A 6,000-nucleotide genomic window follows, 5' to 3' on the forward strand; every position below is an offset into this window, starting at 1 on the left:
TTCCACTGACAGAGCAGTAGCAGAGGCCTGGTTATAGAATCTGCAATGATGTTTTGGATTACATCCTTATGGGAGTAATTTGAAGGCATGTCTAGTAGTCCACTAGTTGAGGGGAAATGCCTCCATCTGGTGGCAACATGAGGAATCTATAGGAGGAGTGAGGATGAATACTCTCACATGGGAGACATTTTTAGTTAGATTATGAGAGAGGTACCTTTCCAAGAACTTCAAATAGAAGAAAGTAGAGGAAATTCATTCTCTTCATCAAAAGGGCCTTACAGTAGCTCAATAGGAGAGTAGGTTTCTCGAGCTCCTTCCATATGTTGAATACATGAAGGATGAGGAATTGTGAGTCCATCATTTCATCATGGGCCTAAATTTTTCACTTCAAGGTGCAATCTGTTTGGCCTTCCCTACCACCTTTAGAGAGGTAGTTGAGATAGCATTATTTGTTGAGGATACTCGAGGTAGACAGGAGTCTAGGGATCAGTCACAAAATTGAAATTCTACCTAGCAATCAGGACAATAGAAACCCCCTTAGAAAGGGAATCAAAACTATATAGTAGGATCCTCTAAGGTCCAACAGTCTCAAAAGCAGAAACTGTGACAGTAGCAACAAAAACCTTCATAGGGTTATTAGGGCTCTAAGCCCAAGTAGTGGCAATTATAGGGTCCTAGACAGGATCAGAAGGCACAGGCCCCACAGTCACAATCAATGAAGACTAAACAATCTTTTAGGGCTAGATATAATGGATCTAGCAGGTCAAGAGGCCCACAACAGTCTGAATAATAGGGTGTACATTCTTAGACTCAAGGGCCATGCTACACTTGTGGTGGCATGGGTCATATAGCTAGAGAATGTCCACAGGGACAGTCATCTGGTGGTCAGAGAGGAACTTTCTCAAAGCCTACAATTGGTGACATAGGCAAATCCCATAGAGTTTTTGCAATGGTAGACAACTACCAGGCTGAGCATTAGGCCATAGTTATCAAGGCCATAGGTTTAATATAGGGTAATATAGTTGCTATTTTATTTTATTCCAAAGATACTAACTCTTGTATATCTCTATATGTAGTGGAGCATTGTAGGCTAGTGACAGTTAGACAGGATGTCAGTTGGGAAGTAGAGTTAACCTCAGGAGCCAAAGTGCCAGTTAGTTCCATGGTGCATGATTTCCAAATTCATATTGGAGACATGACCATGATGTTTGATCTATGAATTACTCCTCTGGGTTCTTATGATGTTGTCCTTGGTGTGGATTGGCTTTATGCCCATAATGCCAAGATGGATTGTTGACAAAAGAGGGTAGAATGTGTGGATGAATATGGGATCTCTAGAGTGATCTTCAGAGTTAAGAGACCAGTATCCATTCGTATGATTTCTATTATGTAGCTTAGACAGTGCATGCAAAAGGGATATCAGTTGTTCGCTATCACCATTAGTGATAGAGAGGAAGATTTAGAGGGAGAGCCATCCATCGATGATTTTCCAATCCTGTAGGAGTTTATAGATGTATTTCCTTTAGAGCTCCTTAGTATGTCTCCACCTAGAGCAGTGAACTTTCACATAGATCTTGTACCAGGAGCTAAGCCAGTATCAAGAGCACTATACTTGAGATGATTAATCATGAGCTCGGTGAGCTAAAGAATCAGTTGGAGGAACTCTTAGAGAAAGGGCATATTTGAACTAGTGTGTCACCTTGGGTTGCACCAATAATCTTCATAAAGAAGAAGGACATATCACTTAGTTTGTGTATTGATTATCGACAATTGAACAAAGTAACCATCAAGAACTGATATCTACGTCCTAGGATTGATGATCTCTTCGATCAATTAAAGGGTGCCCAAGTATTTTTGAAGATTGATTTGAAATCAAGTTATCATCAATTGAGGATTGTAGATAGTGATATCCCCAAGACTTCATTCTGTATGAGGTATGGTCACTACGAGTTCACCATGGTACCATTTGGCCTCATGAATGCTTCAGCTATATTCATGAGCCTCACGAATGGATCATTCCATACCTTTTTGGATAAGTTTGTGGTTGTATTCCTTGATGAAATTTTGATATATTCTCATAATGAGAAGGAGCATGAAGAGCACCTGAGACAACTCTTGTAGAAGTTGAGAGAGAACTAGTTGTATGGTAGCTTTTCGAAGTGTGCATTCTATAGACCTGATATACATTATTTAGGTCATGTTATATTAGGCGATGGAGTCTCAGTAGATCCATCAAAGATTAGGGCCATCATGGATTGGCCAGCACCTACCAGTGTCATTGAAGTGAGGAGCTTTATGGGACTAGGGGGATATTATCAACACTTTATTGCAGGATTCTCTAGATTGGCATGCCCAATCACATCTCTTCAAAAAAAAGGGAAGAAGTACGAGTGGACAAAGAAGTGTGATAGAGCTTTCCAAGAGCTCAAGAGAGCCCTCATGAGTGTACTGATCCTTGCAGTACCAAAGCCTTCTGCAGATTTTGTAGTGTGCACCGATGCATCTTTGGATTAGATAGGGGTAGTCTTTATGTAGGATGGATGACCTATTTCCTTCGAGTCTAGGAAATTGAAGAGTCATGAACTCAATCAATCTACTCATGACCTAGAGCTTGTAGTAGTTTTTCATGCTTTAGTGAGGTGGCAACACTTCCTTCTAGATCATAGATTCGAACTTCATTTTGACCACCAGAGCTTGTATTACATATTTACTTAGCCAAACCTTAATGCTAGGAAAAGAAGGTGGATGTAGTTCCTTTGTGAGTATGATTTTGATGTTCATTACATCAAGGGAAAGGAGAATGTGGTTGTAGATGCCTTAAGTAGAAGGTGCCATGAGATTTCATCTGTGACTACTTATACTAATTTGAGAGAGCGAATCCTACATCATTTGCCAACAAATGAGCTCTATGCAGAAGTTAGTCAAATGATGCATTCTTAGAGACCCTTGGAAGGGAGTATTCAAAGTATTCCTTGGAGTCTGATGAACTTTTACATCATAGAGGACGTATTTATGTACCTTCCATTGGGGGTTTACGCAAGCTCATTATACTTGAGGCTTATAGAGAACTTTATGCAGTGCACCTTGATGTTAAGAAGTTACATGCAGATCTAAGGTAGTTATATCATTGGCTAGGCATGATAGTGCAGATTGTTAGCATTTTTGCGAGATGCCTCAAGTGTCAAAGGGTGAAGGCAGAACATTGTCATCCCACCAGGCTTCTTCAACTTCATGAGATTGTAGAGTGGAAGTGGGATGTAATATCTATGGATTTTATTGTTGGTCTTTCCATGTCTTCTCATTGCAATGATGTCATTTTGGTGACAGTTGACACATTGACCAAGGTTGCCCACTTCTCACTCGTGCATACTACATACACAGCATGAGACATAACCCAGATGTTTTTTATGGGACATTGTTAGACTTCATGGCATTCCTTGTAAGATCAGCTTGAATAGAGATTCACTATTCACTTCATCATTTTGGAGAGAGTTGCAGGTAGCTTTGGACACTAGGCTCAATTTTAGTACAATGTACCATCCTAGGACCGACAGTTAGACTGAGCAAGTGAATCGGGTATTGGAGGACATGTTACATAAGTACGTAATGGACCATCAGGTCAAATGGGAGGAATACTTGCATCTTGTCAAGTTTTTCTATAACAATGGGCATCATTCTTCCATAGGTATGCAACCTTATGAGGCCTTGTATAGAAGACCTTACAGAACACCCTTGAGTTGGGATAGAATCGAGGATAGAGTGTCTATTGGTCCACAATTAGTTAGAGAGATGGAACAACAGGTGACCCTTATTAGACAGCGCTTGAGAGAGGCACAGGATAGGCAGAAGAAGTATGTTGATACGAAGAGGATAGATTGAGAGTATAAGGTTGGAAATAGAGTCTTCTTGAGGGTGTGACTGCACAAGAGTTTGATTCAATTCGAAAAGTGCTCTAAGTTAGCACCCCAATTTTTTGGACCATTCAAGATCCTAGAGAGGATAGGACCAGTTGCATACCATCTAGCTTTTCCACCTAGCCTGTCAAGCATCCACAATGTGTTTTATGTTTCTATAATTAGAGGATACATTTATGACAAGTCTCACATTATAGATTAGAATGCCTTGTAGGTGGAGTCAAATGGGTAGTTAGTGTTGGAGCTTATCCGTGTTATTGCCTGACAGACCCTAGCTCTTTAAGGCCAAGAACTAGACTAGGTTAGTTTCTAGTGGGATTGTTACGATGAGGTCACAACTTCATAGGAGGATGCAACACAGATGCAATCTCAATACCCATATCTTTTTTATGAACTCTAGGAGGAAGTTCATGCCTAGTGGGGGAGGATGTGAGGCCTCGTTCCAACCCATCATAGCATAGTTGATACATTATTATTTTGATACTCATGACTCAATATGTCGAGACATTGTTAGATACACTGGACATTATTATGTTATTTTATGTTGTGTGACATTTTACTTTGAAATTTTTAATTATGTATTTAATGTTTTATGAACATGTATACTAATGACATAGTACAGAAAGTGAATGCAAAATTAGGACTATGATTAACACCTTGATTATGCAATTTTGTATATGAGAAGAATGAGATAAACAGTTAATTATATGAAAGATTTATGTGATTATCATGATGAGTTATATATATGCATGTGGTTTTCTCGAGCTATTGATGTGTGAAATGAATGTGCAAGATTATTAGTCAGAAAATATAATGGAGAATCGAAACTAGACCCTATGTATTGTATGTGAAAACTAGGGTTGAGTCTAACAAAAGATGCAGACCTCGTTATTCATATTTTATTTGTATTGTAAATTGAGTGCGTGTAACATTCTGTAATCATTAAGTGTTAATATTTTGTAAATAGTGATTTTATAGTGTCGCTTGACACTTGTGATTCGTATATGCATTTCAACATGATAATTAGGGTTAGCCGAGCAACCTAATATTCTTAGTTGGACTAGGTTAGTGAGCTAATACCAATTAATTAGTAATCAAGATTAATTACCTTAATCAAAGTTTAGTGATAACTTTGCATTCTTAGGGTTTTTAGGAAGTTTATATATTCTTAGCATTTTAAAAGGTCCCTAAATAGTCCTAGAGGCCAAAATTTATGAAAACTAAGTACCTAGGGGGTATATGTATGGATTGGAGGCATTTTCCACCCCTCTAGCCCCTTTCATTGACTTTGGTGACCATCCAAATATCACATTTTTGCTTTATTGCGAAAATTAAAGTTTCACCATGAGTTTGATAAGTTAAACTCCACCTTGATGTTTTCTTTAGTGATGAGGTTAAGTTAGAAGACTCTATAAACCTTAGTCAAGTGGGGGAGTTATTGCATTTTTGTAGGTGGTTGAGTTGGGAGCCTATTTTAGTGGTAGATTTGAGAGTGAAAGGTTGTTCACCCAACCTCTAGATTTAGAGAGCAAATTTAGGATTGAAGGAGAAGGAAGGATAACTCTTCTCAAATTTTAGTTGGCCATAACCATATTGTGAAGGTAGGAATCTTTCAAGCTCACGGTGGGTAAAACTACAAAGTTGTGTCACCTTTCAGGTTGACTTATCAGAACGACTGAATTTGAGTATTTCTAGCTAAAAATCAATTTCATTTAAACATATGATCTAGATAAATTTATTCTAGCTAAGTTATATATGGTCTCACACTTTTCCAATTGCAAATGGCTATTAAAAATATGTTTTATACTAGTTTGCATCCAATTACTAATGAAATAAAATTATTTTAGAAAAGTAGCGTTTCAATAACTCTTACTATTTTTTATGATAATTTTTTAATAACATATAAACAACATTTTATAGAGCTTAGAGTCAAGAATATTCTCATATAGATTTTATAGTGTTTTAATTAGATATAGTATATTGTAATTAAAAAATTCTACAAGCACGTATTTTAATACTCAAAAATATGTCAGTTTTGAGAAAGAAAAAAATTAAATCATATCAAAATAATGTAAAATTATATGAT

Source organism: Cupressus sempervirens, chromosome 10, assembly GCF_028749045.1.
Source record: "Cupressus sempervirens isolate cs-2001-9-10 chromosome 10, ASM2874904v1, whole genome shotgun sequence".
NCBI classification, from domain to species: domain Eukaryota; kingdom Viridiplantae; phylum Streptophyta; class Pinopsida; order Cupressales; family Cupressaceae; genus Cupressus; species Cupressus sempervirens.